Here is a 14,625-nt window from a genome sequence, read left to right as displayed (position 1 = left end):
TTTTGTAGTCTATTAAATGAACCTTTAACAAAACTAGATAAAACTCTAAGCGTCGAGACTGCTAGCGGCGAAATAGTAAAAATCTCCGAAGCCATTGAAAACGGAAAATTTCTTTTAACTGGTTACATTCTACCCATTCAATTATTGTCAATGACTCTTGCTGGTTTTGACATTGTACTTGATATGGATTGGTTATCCGACAACCATGCTCGTATCATTTGCAATAGCAAAACTGTCGAACTTCAAGCCCCTGATAAACGAACCATTCGAATTGAAGGGGATAAATACACTGGCCAAGTTAGCATAATTTCTATGATTAGGGCTAACAAATGTTTAAATCAAGGATGCTTAGCATTCATGGCCTACGTCACTGAAGAATCCAAACCAAAGGAGATAAAGAACGTACCTATTGTCTCCGATTTTGCTGATGTTTTTCCCGACGAACTTCCTGGAATCCCTCCCGATCGTGAAGTAGAGTTTAGGATCGATCTTATTCCCGGTACTGCTCCGATCGCCAAAGCTCCATATCGTCTAGCTCCGACCGAAATGAAAGAATTAAAGAAGCAACTAGACGAACTGCTTGAGAAAGGCTTCATTCGATCACCGTGGGGAGCGCCAAGTTTATTCGTCAAGAAGAAGGATGGATCCATGAGGATGTGTATCGACTAATGATCTCTCAACAAAGTTACAATCAAGAATCGTTATCCACTCCCTCGAATCGATGATCTCTTTGACCAACTCCAAGGCGCAAGCTTCTTTTCTAAAATCGATCTTCGTTTTGGTTACCAACAACTCAAAGTTCAATCCGAGGATATTCCGAAAACCGCATTCTGAACAAGGTATGGCCATTATGAGTTCACCGTCATGCCATTTGGACTTACTAATGCGCCAGCTGCGTTTATGGATATGATGAACCGAATCTGTAAGCCTTACTTAGATAAATTTGTTATCGTATTCATCGACGACATACTTATTTATTCTAAGTCTAAGGACGGTCATGAAAATCACCTCCTAACCTTGCTTGAAATACTTAAAACCGAGGAGTTGTATGCCAAGTTCTCAAAATGGGAGTTCTGGTTGCACGAAGTGCAATTTCTTGGTCACATCATCAATGTTAATGGTATTCAAGTGGACCCCGCTAAGATTGAAGCTATTTCTAAGTGGGAGATCCCAAAGTCGCCAATCGAGATTCGAAGTTTCCTAGGTTTGGCCGGCTACTATCGAAAGTTCATCGAAAACTTATCTCGTATAGTTGTTCCCCTAACTTCTTTGACTCGTAAAAACATCAAGTATACAAGAGGCGTTCGATATACTTAAACAAAATCTTACCCAAGCACCTATATTGGCCTTGCTAGAAGGTACCGAGGACTTCGTTGTCTTTAGTGATGCGTCTCATTCCGGCTTAGGATGCGTACTAATGCAACGTAAGAAAGTGATCGCTTACGCCTCTCGTCAAGTCAAGGTGCACGAAAAGAACTACACAACTCATGATCTAGAGTTACGCGCCATAATCTTTTCATTAAATATATGGAGGCACTATCTCTATGGAGTAAGATTTATCGTGTATATTGATCATAAAATCTTAAAGAACATCTTCGATCAAAAAGAGCTTAACATGCGACAACGACAATGGATGGAAACTCTAAACGGCTATGACTGCGATATCGTCTATCACGAAGGCAAAGCCAACATTTTGGCTGATGCCTTAAGTCATAAGGAACATGAAAAGCTGAAAAGAGTCCGAGCGTTAAGGCTAGAACTTCAAGTAGATCTTCTCGAACAAATCAAATCCGCTCAAGTCTCCGATGAAAACGCAATGGCACCATTGACTCGCTAGTCAAGGGTGACGATGGTTTCCGTAGACTCGGTAGTAGAATTTGGGTACAAATTGTTGGAGACTTGCGGGAAAGAATGATGAACGAAGCTCATAAATCCAAATACATGATGCACCCCGTTAGTGACAAAATGTATCAAAATCTCAAACCAAACTACTAGTGGAATGGGATGAAAAAGGACATCGCTTTACATGTGGAGAAATGTATAACATGTTTAAAAGTCAAGGCTGAACACCAAACCCTTCGGGATTGCTTCAGCAACCCGAACTTCCCGTATGGAAGTGGGAGTTAATAACCATGAATCTCATCACTAAGCTCCCTAAAATGACTCGACAACATGATGCTATCTGGGTTATCGTGGATCGACTAACAAAATCCGCGCACTTCATACCCATTAATGAATCGTACTCAATGGATAGATTAGCGCATATCTATGCAAACAGCATCATTGCTTTGCATGGAGTACCGTTGTCTATAATCTCTAATCGAGACAGTCGTTTCACGTCTCATTTCTGGAAAAGTTTCCAACAAGCGTTAGGCACAAAGCTAAACCTTAGCACCGCCTATCATCCACAAACTGATGGGCAAAGCGAAAGGACAATTCAAACGTTGCTCCGTGCTTGTGTGATAGACTTAGGTGGAAGTTGGGATGACCACCTACCCCTAATGAAATTCTCGTATAACAACAGTTATCACACAATTATCCAAGCCGCACCATTTGAGGCGTTATATGGTTGTAAATGTAGAACACCTCTGTGCTGGTCCGAAACCGGAGATAATCAACTATCTGGACCCGAAATATTCCAAGAAACCACCGACAAGATTCTCCAAATCCGAGAACGACTTAAGACGGCACGTGATCGCCAAAAGAGTTACGCCGATGTCCGTCGTAAGCCATTGGAATTTAACGCTGTTGATAAAGTATTATTACAAATCTCGCCATGGAGAGGCACCGTTCGCTTCGGAAAGAAAGGAAAGCTAAGTCCTCGATTCGTTGGACCCTTCGAGGTATTCAAACGAATTGGTACTGTTGCATATCGCTTGCGACTACCCGAGGAAATGCAAGGGATACATGACGTACTCCATATTTCAAATCTGCGTAAATGTTTAGCCGACGAATCTCTATCGATGCCATTAAAAGATGTTGAAATTAACGAATAAAATTTTTGGAAAGGCCAATACAAATTAAAGATTCGAAAACAAAGAAATTGAAAAGACGAACATTAAAAATTGTGAAAGTAAAATGGGACTCACGAAGAGGCCCTGAATATACAAGGGAACTTGAATCTGAAATGAGAAATAAATACCCCCACTTATTCTATGAAGCAATCTCGAGAACGAGATTTATTTCAAGGTTGGAGGATGTAACATCGTGAAAGTTTCGGGTTCAAATCATCAAGTTTCCAAAGTCAAGGGACCAAAACTGTCAATTTCCAAACCTTAGGGTTGAAAATGAAAAATCAGTTTTCTTGACCCATTGCGATACGCGATGGATCAGAAGAGAGACCCATAGCGTATCGCGATGTGTGTGTCTGACACTCTGAGCATGTGGCGTGCCAAGTGTCCACACGTGGCACAGCGTCCGCCACGTGTCACCACGTGGCAGCACACCCGCCACCACGTGGCGGACACTATGCCACGTGGCAAGTCTAAGGGGTGACTAGACAAGCCTACGCCGTGATACGCGATGGGCTTAGCCAAAGGGGCCATCGCGTATCGCTATGGGGCCCTGAGTTTGCCTATAGATAGAGGGTTACGGGTTCATACCTCTCACACCTCAAATCACACATACAATTTTCTCTTTAACATCTCTTTAGAATCCCACAATCATACCATCGATCCACCTCGAAGTTCATGCCTCGATTCCTCGATTTTCGTGCTCGTTACCTCGTAATTCGTGCCACTTTCCACCAACGTCCCAATCAAGAAGGAAATTTGCCATCCCCAACATCATGATGACTAGTAATGCGTGCCGACAAGTGGTGAAGTATTGGTGTACATTGTGTTGCGTGTCAAGAAAAGGGTGACGAGAAAAGAGTTTGAGTTAGAAGATAAAGCGGCGTTGGAGTGCTGCTCGAGTGTTAGGGTGTTCTTAAGCCAACAAAGGTAGGCATAATGTCCGAATAAGAATAATAATAAAATATTGTAAAAGGCTTAAAACCCTAAGTCGAGGTTATACTCGATACCTCGATAAAAGAAAATATAACAAAGACAAGCAAAGAAAGAAATTAAGAATGTTAATATATATATATATGTGAGTAATTATATATATGTGTAGTTCTTTGTTAAAAATATTATTTAAGAAATAAATAACTATTCTTAAATAATAAAGAAAAGAAAAGAATACGTTTCTTAGAGAAGAAGAAACGTAGGGTTTTATAAATAAACTAAAGGTTTATAAATATAAATTAAAAGAAAAACTTTTAATTTATAAAAGAAAGGAATACTTTTTAACTAAAGGTTTTAAAGTAAAATAATCGAGGTAAAGATTATAAAAGACTACAGGTCTTAAGCCGGATTGTATATCCGACTAACAAAAGCTAATACTCGTACTATAGGTGCGAGATAGCAAGGGGAAAAACCCTCGGACAATGTTTGAAGCCGATCCAAATCGAAAAGGTGAATACGCCCCAACTTTACAAACTTGTTTTAAAACGAGTCAACGTGTTAAATGAAAAAGGTTTACATGAGACTAAGTGTCTCTAAAACATTTATAAACAAGGGTATAAACACTGGCCTCAGGCTATCGTGTACGTTTTTCTGGATCCTTACATATGTGATGGGCACATCACACCTGGTCACAATTACGCTGCCTGCGGGGAGTATGACCTTTTGTATACGCATAGGTACTCAACTAGTCGGACGCTGCGGTGTCTGTTGGGGTTTCGAGTGTAGAGAATTGAGTTTATGAATTGTGTTGTTTTAACTTGATTATTCCTAAGCCACGATGGGCCGAGACCTACGTAGTCTTGAGGAGTGCTTAAGTAAAAGGAAATATTTTTAGCGTCAGCATATTCACCAGCATTCGTTGTTGACGTATTTTCTTACATTTTGCAGGTGATCAAGGTTAGAGCTTGGAATGACAAAATGCTCAAGACATCCGATGGCTTGGATATTTTTGTTAAACTTGATATAATATTAATGGTGGTTTTGAAACTAAAACAAGTAATCTTTAGACATTAAACGAGAACATTTAAACCCTGTCTTTTGTATTGTAAATATTATATTTTTAAATCCACAAGTTTTTCTAAGACTTACACTAATAACACGTAACTCTGATTTATTTTCAAATGTTGTACCAACATATGTGTCATATACACCTAGGCCATGGTTTGGGGTGTGACAACACATGTACGATGACTAATCGGATGAAATCGACATGTGTCTGATGGCTAATCGGGTGAAATTACACATGTCCTATGACTAATCAAACGGATTGACATGTGTCACCACATGTCACATGAAATGACATGTGTCATCACAATATTTAATGGTGGCAAGAGACGGTCCGACCGGCGGTATAAGAAACAATTATAAATAGCGGTCATGGATTGCTCATTTGTGACATCCCGAACACCAAACCACTATCACTTCCTCGAAGTTTGTGCCACGAGTTGGAGTCCCGACGCCACTCTAGATTTTCAACGTTCATACCCCAACACCCTAAGTATAGTCGAAGTACTCCTCGTTCGTCCTTAAGTGTTATACACATTTTAAGGTAAAATTTATGTTTAAGAAATTTAAATTCATACCGGTATAGCCTAAACCTGGGAAAGTTTATAGATATATTTAAGCTTTTTATATATATAAAGGTTTACAAATATAAATGTTTCTTTATTATTAAGAAACACAAAGTTTTGCATGCAAAGATTATTGTTAATTGACTTTATTCAAATGAAGAAACAATAATTTATACATAAAAGATATTATAATATATATATTTCTTCATGAAAAAGAAGCATAACATAAATAATAAAGTATAAATAATAAAGTATAAAACTTTGATGGGCATGTAGTAACTGGAAGGGTGACAATACCGGTAGTCGAGTCTTTTGTCCAAGGAAAGTAATTCGTATAAATCTCAATCAAACGCGGGATCCTCTGACTTTCCTGTAGAGCTTGATGAGAGTGTTAGAACCTATTAGGCCAAAACATGCCACACCAAACGTCACATGAACTAAAGTAGTCATTTTGAATACAAATGACTATCATATCTGTAACATCCTAATATATCGTGTGATTTAATAATTTATTTTTAATTCTATAAATATATATGCCTTAAACTGAGATAGTATCTTCTAAACATTTTATAAGATATTGAGTAATGAGGATTTGTCTTTCACAAATTATAAGTGTTTAGAAATATCCCCAACTTGTATTAAAAAGTGTGTTAAAGTTACATTAAAGTTTATGAGGGCCATTCTGGTTATTTAAGCAAACTAGAATTTGAAAGGGGTGTTTTGAGCAATTAAACAAAACAAAAATAAAAAGATGGATCAGATGAAAACCAGGGGGTGATGCCGCGGGTCTCACTCAATGAATAGAGAGAGACGAGGGAGGGAGACTGAAATCATTCACCGCTCGATCATGTTGTCTACCTTCGATTTCTATGGTTGCTAGTAGAGGTGGAAAATGGGTTGGGTTGGGTCGAAATGGGTCATGGGTCGGAACGGGTTAGAGTTGAAACGGGTTAGGGTTGAAACAGGTCACTTAAGAAAATGGTTGTTTTGGTTCGGGTCGGAACGGGTTAGGGTGAGAACAGGTCAAAATGGGTTTCGGGTCAGTTTTTTTTACCAACAAATTAGTGCGTTTTCAACACGTTACAGCTCGTTTTAACAGCAAAAACTCGTTTAAGCGATTTTTTCAGTTCGTTCCAGCACTTTACAGCTCGTTTAAGCGATTTTTCATTTCGTTTCAGCGCTTAACAGCTCGTTTAAGCGATTTTTTAGTTTGTTTCAGCGCTTAACAACTCGTTTAAGCGATTTTTTAGTTCGTTTCAGAGCTTAACAACTCGTTTAAGCGATTTTTCACTTCGTTTCACACTTAATAGCGCATTTTGACTAGTTTTGTTGCAATTTAGCAATAAAAATAAGCAGTTTAGCTCGTTTTTACCCGTTTCAGCAAGTTACATAACTAATACTTCAAACAAACGTTTAAAATCGCCACTTGAAATCAATAACCAAATATGAGCCAATGATATGAACGCCAAACCGAAACTTAATTTTGAAACATATACACAAATCAATCAAAATTGATTACCCAGTAATGAAGGTGAATTGTAGTTCACGGCGGCGAACGCCGGTGCTACGTGGTGGTGACGAATTGTTTCTCACGACAGCAAACGTCGGTGGTAGTGACGGATTGGTTGTCGGTTGTCGCTGGTATTAAATGAAACCAACTGCCGACAATAGAGAGGCGATGGCTGGAAGAAATAGTCGACCCGTGGGTTTTAGTGAGCAGATGAATAAATAGGTAACCCTAACAACCCATTTTTTTATAAACATCAACCCAATTTGACCCGGTTTAATATTCATTATTTTTGTGAATAACCCATTCTGATCCATTTAATTAAATTACCCAACCCATACTAACCCATTAAGTTTTTAAAATAACCCAAACTGACCCAAATGAATGGGTTTGGGTCAAGATTGTTCCTTCTAGTTGCTAGTAAGTGATCTTCCTGTTAGTATAATAAAAATTCATGAGTTAGGGGTTCTTATGGTTTATGGTTCTGAACCCGTGAATTAGGGTTTTGGTTGCTCGATTTTGGTTATAGAAACTGTAAATGTTTTGGTTTAGATGATTAAAGTTGTTTTTGAACGTGGCTTCAATTGCACGTTGAGATTCTTGGTTGTTCATGTGGGTTAAAGTAAATTTGATTATTTAGGAGCTTAATGCATCTAACTATATGCTTATATGACTTAGATGATTCATATTGATGTGTTGGTTCTCATATGTTGTTAATTTAAGAAAAGGGTAGAATTAATAAACAGAGCTTATATCATGTTTACATTAAAGCTTGATGCATGCCAAGTGTTTGTGAAAATGCCTACATCAAACACCATGTGAATACTAGATAAATTAGGTTAGCTTTCATATATCATGAACTTCACCACTCATAATTGATGTTAAGCGTACATTCCTTATTAATAAGGAACCATATATGAATTTAAAGTGGGAAAGTAAGAAGATTGTTAACACGTGAAATTAGTTATTTCGACATGATTTTAGTAGGAAATTAGTTAACATCATAAGTTATTTTATGGAAATTTTGGAGAATTTTCTGAAATGGTTTTATATGATTTATGCGTGTTTCATTAATAAAATCGTGATTTACAGCAAAGTGTATTAATGTCGTAACCGGTCAAAGTGTATACGTGACTAACCAAATGTTAGCGGGTCAAGCGGGTGGATATGTAATCTTTTACTTTTATATAGTATGTTATGTTTCACAAAGAAATTATATATGCATATGAGATGTAGGGAATGAAAAGTGACGATAAAGTATAAATTGATTTTGACCCGTTTGTACAAATTTGGTTTATTATAACACGGCAGTAATGGTTTCCAATTAGGAATCATGTTGATATATTGTTACATATTATCAATTAATTTCATTTAGTTGTGAATATCAATATTAGTAACAGGTATGTGAAGCTCGGAATGGACGAGTGAATTAAGAATAAAAAAAATAAAACATGGTGTTGCACGGGGCGTATCGTATGCCCTTTGGGGTGTCACCTATGCCAAGCATGTATTGTTTTACGGCTCGTGAACTGTAGAGGGCGTAGGCTACACCCAACCTTTTACACGGAACAGTTTGATGCGTTATGGTTTGGTTTTAAGGCATACCTTTATACCACGATTTTCATGTTATAATACTAACTTGTGCGGGTGTTTGTCTTAGGAAATGTTCAAGGACATGGTGTTAGATGACGATCAAGGGCACAGACGGAAATAGAAAACACATCTACAAGTCGAAACTTCACTTTTACTTGAAAAGTTGTATGATTTTATTTTGATTAAATGTTGTATTGGATTTAAAAGTACATATCAGTTTAGATTGTTTTAGTTATGTCAAATGTTGAATCACATATTATTTTGTGGTTGCAAAAAAAAAAACCTGGGACCATATTTTCCGGGTTAAGAATATTATAAAGACGTTTTTAAGTTTTAGGGTGCTTCAAGTTGGTATCAGAGAATTGGTTTAAGGGATTCAACTATGATGGGACATGCTTGGACTTAAACCGGCTCTTGGTATTAGATGTGTGTTCTTGTCTGAGACTTGATCAAGACAAGAAAGGTATGTAAAAAAAAGTTCTATGGTTAAGAGGCTAATAATTATATATTTGTGTTGTAGTTAGTTGACATGAATCAAACTCTTATATTAAGGAAGTGAATTGGAATACGATTCTTAAAGGAGGATTAGGTAGGCGCATGGAGGTATGCATTTACATTAGAAGTGATATGTACCATTATGTACATAAAGAAATTATGAGTTTAGTTATTAAACTAGAAGCTTATCGCCAAATTGATGATAAACACAATGTTATTTATTAAGGGTGGGTAATGGAATATTTAATTAAGCTATACCTAAACGAAACTTGATTACTTATAATGTGATTTGGTAACAACATGAATGCGTATGTATAGTGTGTTGACTACACATTTGGCCGGTGGAGTAGTAAACATACAGAACTAAAGTGTTCTAGGGTTTATCATAACCACATTCAAGATAACGAGGAGTAGGAATAAGGCGGTTGCATAATATGAAGTCGTTTGACTTCAAGGGTGTGTATGAAATCTATGGATTTCATGAAAGGTGTTGTGAAAATCTTCGGATTTCACAAAGGTGAATTTGAGGTCGTTTGACTTCAAATATGTGCATAAAATCTATGGATTTCATGCAAGGTGTTGTGAAAATCTTTAAAATTTCACAAAGGTGAATATGAGGTCGTTTGACTTCAAAGATGTGTGTGAAATCTATGGATATCATACAAGGTGTTGTGATAATCTTTGGACTTCACAAAGGTGAATATGAGATCGTTTGACTTTAAAGATGTGCATGAAATCTATGGATATCATACAAGGTGTTGTGATAATCTTGGGATTTTCAAAAAGGAGTATGTGAAGTCGGTTGACTTTCAAAAAGAGTATATGAAATCTAAGGATTTCATGCAAAGATTTGTGATAATCTTCGGATTTCACAAAAGAGTATGTGGGGTCGTTTGACTTTCATAAAGTGTATGAAATCTAAGGATTTCATGCAAAGAGTTGTGATAGTGATAATATTCAGATTTCACAAAAGAGTATGTGGGGTCGTTTGACTTTCACAAAGAGTGTATGAAATATAAGAATTTCATGCAAAAAGTTATGATAATCTTCGGATTTCATAATAAAAAAGTATGTGGGGTCGTTTGACCTTCATAAGGAGTTGTAAGAGATCTTTGATTTAATAAAGAAGTATTTTCATGTATTTAGATTTCATCGAAGAATTATATAAAGGTTTTGGTTTAATAAAGGAGTATTGGGACTCTCTGACTTGGAAAAATATATATGTATATATATAATAAATAATAAAATAATAATAATTTAGGCTTTATAAAAGAATAAATCTTTGACTTAGACATTAATTTACTGGAACATGATAAAGATGTTATTGCCGATAATGAGTGATTTTAAACAAGAAAGTGATACTAAATTTTGTGATGAGTAAATAAAAGAGTTTAATGTTAAATTTACTAATCAGTTTGGGAATGACGATATAGACTAATCACCCGTGGGTGATTGAGCAAGCTACTTAGTTTTGGAAGATTTATCGTGATAAACACGGGAGGTCCAGAATCAATGGTGGTTTGTGAAAGATGAATAACGAAAGATGACCATCTATGACGATGAAGTCTGAACCGTCTTGGGCCTTGCAAGTAAGTTCAATAAATTCTTACAAATTGAAATGTGTGCAAGGTGATTTATTTAAAGGGAGTAGTTAGTAATTGTTAAAACATAAATATGTTACATTAAGATGAATGGTGGAAATAAATGTAGTATATAAATCTTACACGACACCATATGGGTAACTTGTTGTGGGTTATTATTAAAAATTTTTTACGTGGGGCATGGATTACACATAAATTGGAAATGTTAAACCGATATTCATATGTAAAGATATAACTAGCATGGATGTTCAGTTCTACAAAGGTTGTTGAAAGGAAAAGTGTGCCTGAATAAAAAAAAGTATCAAGGTATAGTTACTATGTTAAATCAAGAGCTTAGTTATGCTAATAAAAGAAGATGATCGTTATGATATGATGTTATAAGAGCTGCTCGTGTGAATGGTATACGTTGGGTTTAAGTTTAAGGTAGGTAACTAATACACCATCTTGAAGTTATGCTTCAATTTTTTTAATTGGTGATTAAGTCAGGTGTGCTTTTGTGAAAATTAATATGCATATTTAAACGTTGAAAAGCTAATTTGATATGTATTGAGTGTGATGTGACTTTCTTAAATTTCTTTATAAAAATAAAAGTGTGAATATGAAATTGTGGGTCAAAGAATACGTGATCAAAAGAAGAATGTTTATATGCGATATGGTTATTGTTAGGCGTCGTACGTGCCTTGGATGCTTAAATTATTATATCATGAATTTCATGAGACTAATGTTGTGACATTAAGGTGTTATGAATGTCGTGTGACATTTATATCTTGCAATGTACTTTAAATGGTGTGATTTTGTAGTGTGATACAAATGTTCATAAAGAAAATTTGAGATAGACTAAGTGCCTATGCGGCTATTCATGTTATATGTTAGCGTGCTTGTGGACAATTGTGAATAAGTGGATCTTTGTGAAAAATTACGTGTAACTAATAAACTAAACACATGAGGTAAAATAAAAGTCAAAGCATGATAAGAGCAAATGACATGATTTGTATTTTGTTACGAGAAACTTATGGTGAAGCTTTATGTGATAAGGGTTGTTTTGCGAAATCATGTGGAATGTGTTATATTGTGTTAAAATAACAACCCAATGAAAGTTAGACAATCAAATGTAATAGAGTTACCATTACTAATTGAATAAACTAGAAAAGAGAGATTGATGTTGAAAGAGGAATTAATGATGGTGTGATCATACTAAATTTTTTGTGTGTAATTAGAAGTGCTACGCCAATGAGAAACGTGCAAAATCTCATTGACATGGTATAACATTTGACAATTCGTACATACTTATATATGTGTATGGTTACTAATAAAAATATAAGGTTGAAGTCAGTAATAGGTGGAGGAATTGCATAAATGATATGCAACTAAAGCTTAGACGCGTGAATATGGATTATCTATATCTTGAAGGATGTTTTAAAGAGAGTAATTTTGTAAAAAAAAAAGTATTTAATTCCCTATGTTATGAAAGTAAATATTTTATTAAATAATTTTCGCTGCGTAATCAAACTTTGATAAATTAACAGAAATGGTACAAGCTATGGGTCACACGGCTAGGCCCCTAAGGCCGGGTATGACATGTTGGTATCAGAGCCATCGGTTATAGCGTATTAGGTACTCGACCAAGTATCTAAGCTTTAACCAGACTAAGATTTGATACATATGGATAAGATAGGATAGTACTAAGTTTCGTATTTAATGTTCCTATGTAAATATCCGACTATACTTGTTACTTCGTCGACTTCAAATCATCCAGTAAAAAAGAGAAAAAGTCAAGTGTGGCATATTATTAAATTACATAAAATTGCAATAAAAATTTCTAAGTGAATGAATACTATGGTACTATCCAATATCATCCTTTCGAAGAGGCCAAGGAAGAGAGTCTCTTTGTATTGAATAAGAGACAAATCCATTGTACCCGACACACACACATATTTAGATCATTGACAATTTTACACACCACCTACCCACACAAAACCTAGTAGAACTGCTACCTATGCTTGACCTGGTTTATCTAGGAAGTCGAGGACACAAGTGTGAGTTCTATAGAAATTTACGGAGTTACCAACTAACGAAAATCCTACAGCTACTTATGCTTAGATGAAAGCAACAAATCTGCCAGAAGAAATGGATCCACTTTAAAAAAAGGATTTTTTTTTATTTTATCACTGGGACTATAAGCCAATAAGTTCCGCATATCATGATAATGAGTTACAGTGATCCATCACCAAAGTACTAGTATCCGATAATTAACCTGCATCAATGGTTAAGTATCTTGATAAGACATCTTTAGAACATATCGGTTATCATGAAAGTAAATATTTAGAACACACAAAGTAAAGTAAATTAATTAATTACAACTGGCAACTATAATTAATAGATTACGTTACTCACTATGTTCTAAATTACTAATTGGCATGGTATACATATAATTATTACATATTCATAGTTTTTATATGGATTTTCTATCATCGTTCATCGAGAGCCTTCATATACCAATAGGTATTATAACTACTCGACATTAGCATCAAATCCTGAAAATTTCAAAAACTCATTAACCAAGAATATCATACCATTGGTACTAAAAGCACTGACACTTCTTTGATTTGGGTGTAGACTTAGTTATTTAATGACCAAACCCATATTAAAATACAAGAAATAATCAAAATTCGAAATCTTAAAAAACGGTAGAATCTTGATAGTAGGACACGACATACATGTTCCATTATTACCCATGACATTGGCTGGTTTTGACATCATCCTAGGTATGAAATGGTTATCCGATAGCCAAGCTCGTATCTTATGCGATAAGAAAGCAAATGGAAAGACCATCTAAATTACTGGAGACAGGGACGCTGGTCACGTTAGCATAATCTCGATGATTAAAGCTAATAAATGTTTATGTAAAGGATGCTTAGCATTCATGGCATACATGTCAAAAGAACTCAGAGAGAAGGAACTAGAAGACACACCAATCAAATTTCACGACGTTTTCCTAGAATTACTAGGAATACCACTAGAACGTGAAGTTGAATTCAGAATAGATCTAGCACCGGGAAAAATGCATGTTGCTCGATACCCATATAGACTAACTCCAACATAGATGAAATAATTGAAGAAGTAGTTAGACGAAATTTTAAAAAAAGGATTCATAAGACCAAGTTTTTCACCATGGGGAGCCCCGACCCTGCTCGTGAAAAATAAAGATGATTCGATGAGGACGTGCATTGAGTATCATGAATTGAACAAGGTAACAATAAAGAATAGATATCCGCTTCCAAGGATAGATGATCTGTTTGATCATCTACAAGGAGTGAGTTACTTTTCTAAGTTCGATTTATGTTCAGGCTATCATCAGTTAAAATTCCAAGAGAAAGGCATAAGGAAGCCTGCATGTAGAACGAGATACGGAAATTTTGATTTCACGAAAATGCCGATTAGACTTACTAATGCTCTGGAAGTGTTCATGGATATGATGAATCGGATCTGCAAATCGTATTTAATAAAGTTGGTTATTGTAATCATCAACGATGTACTTATTTATTCTAAATCGGAAGAAGATAATCAAAATCATCTCAGGATACTACTCTAGATATTAGGAAACGATAGGTTGTATGCTAAGTGTGAGTTTTGGCTTCATGAAGTACAATTTCTCGGCCACATTGTGAATGCAAGTGGTATTCGAGTAGATCCTACAAAGACTGATGCTATATCCAAGTGGGAAATTCCCAAGTCGCCGATCAAAGTTAGAAGTTCTTTGATCTCGCTGGGTACTGCAGAAGCTTTATCCAAGATTTCTCTCAAATAGTAATCCCTTTAACTTCGTTAACTTGTAAGTAATCCAAATACGAGTG

The sequence above is a fragment of the Bidens hawaiensis genome, unplaced genomic scaffold (genome assembly GCF_021521415.1).
Source record: "Bidens hawaiensis isolate Kalapana, Puna unplaced genomic scaffold, B.hawaiensis_p1.1 tig00044273_1, whole genome shotgun sequence".
Taxonomy (NCBI): domain Eukaryota; kingdom Viridiplantae; phylum Streptophyta; class Magnoliopsida; order Asterales; family Asteraceae; genus Bidens; species Bidens hawaiensis.
The sequence above is the reverse complement of the archived record's forward strand: the minus strand, read 5'-3'. Positions refer to the sequence as shown.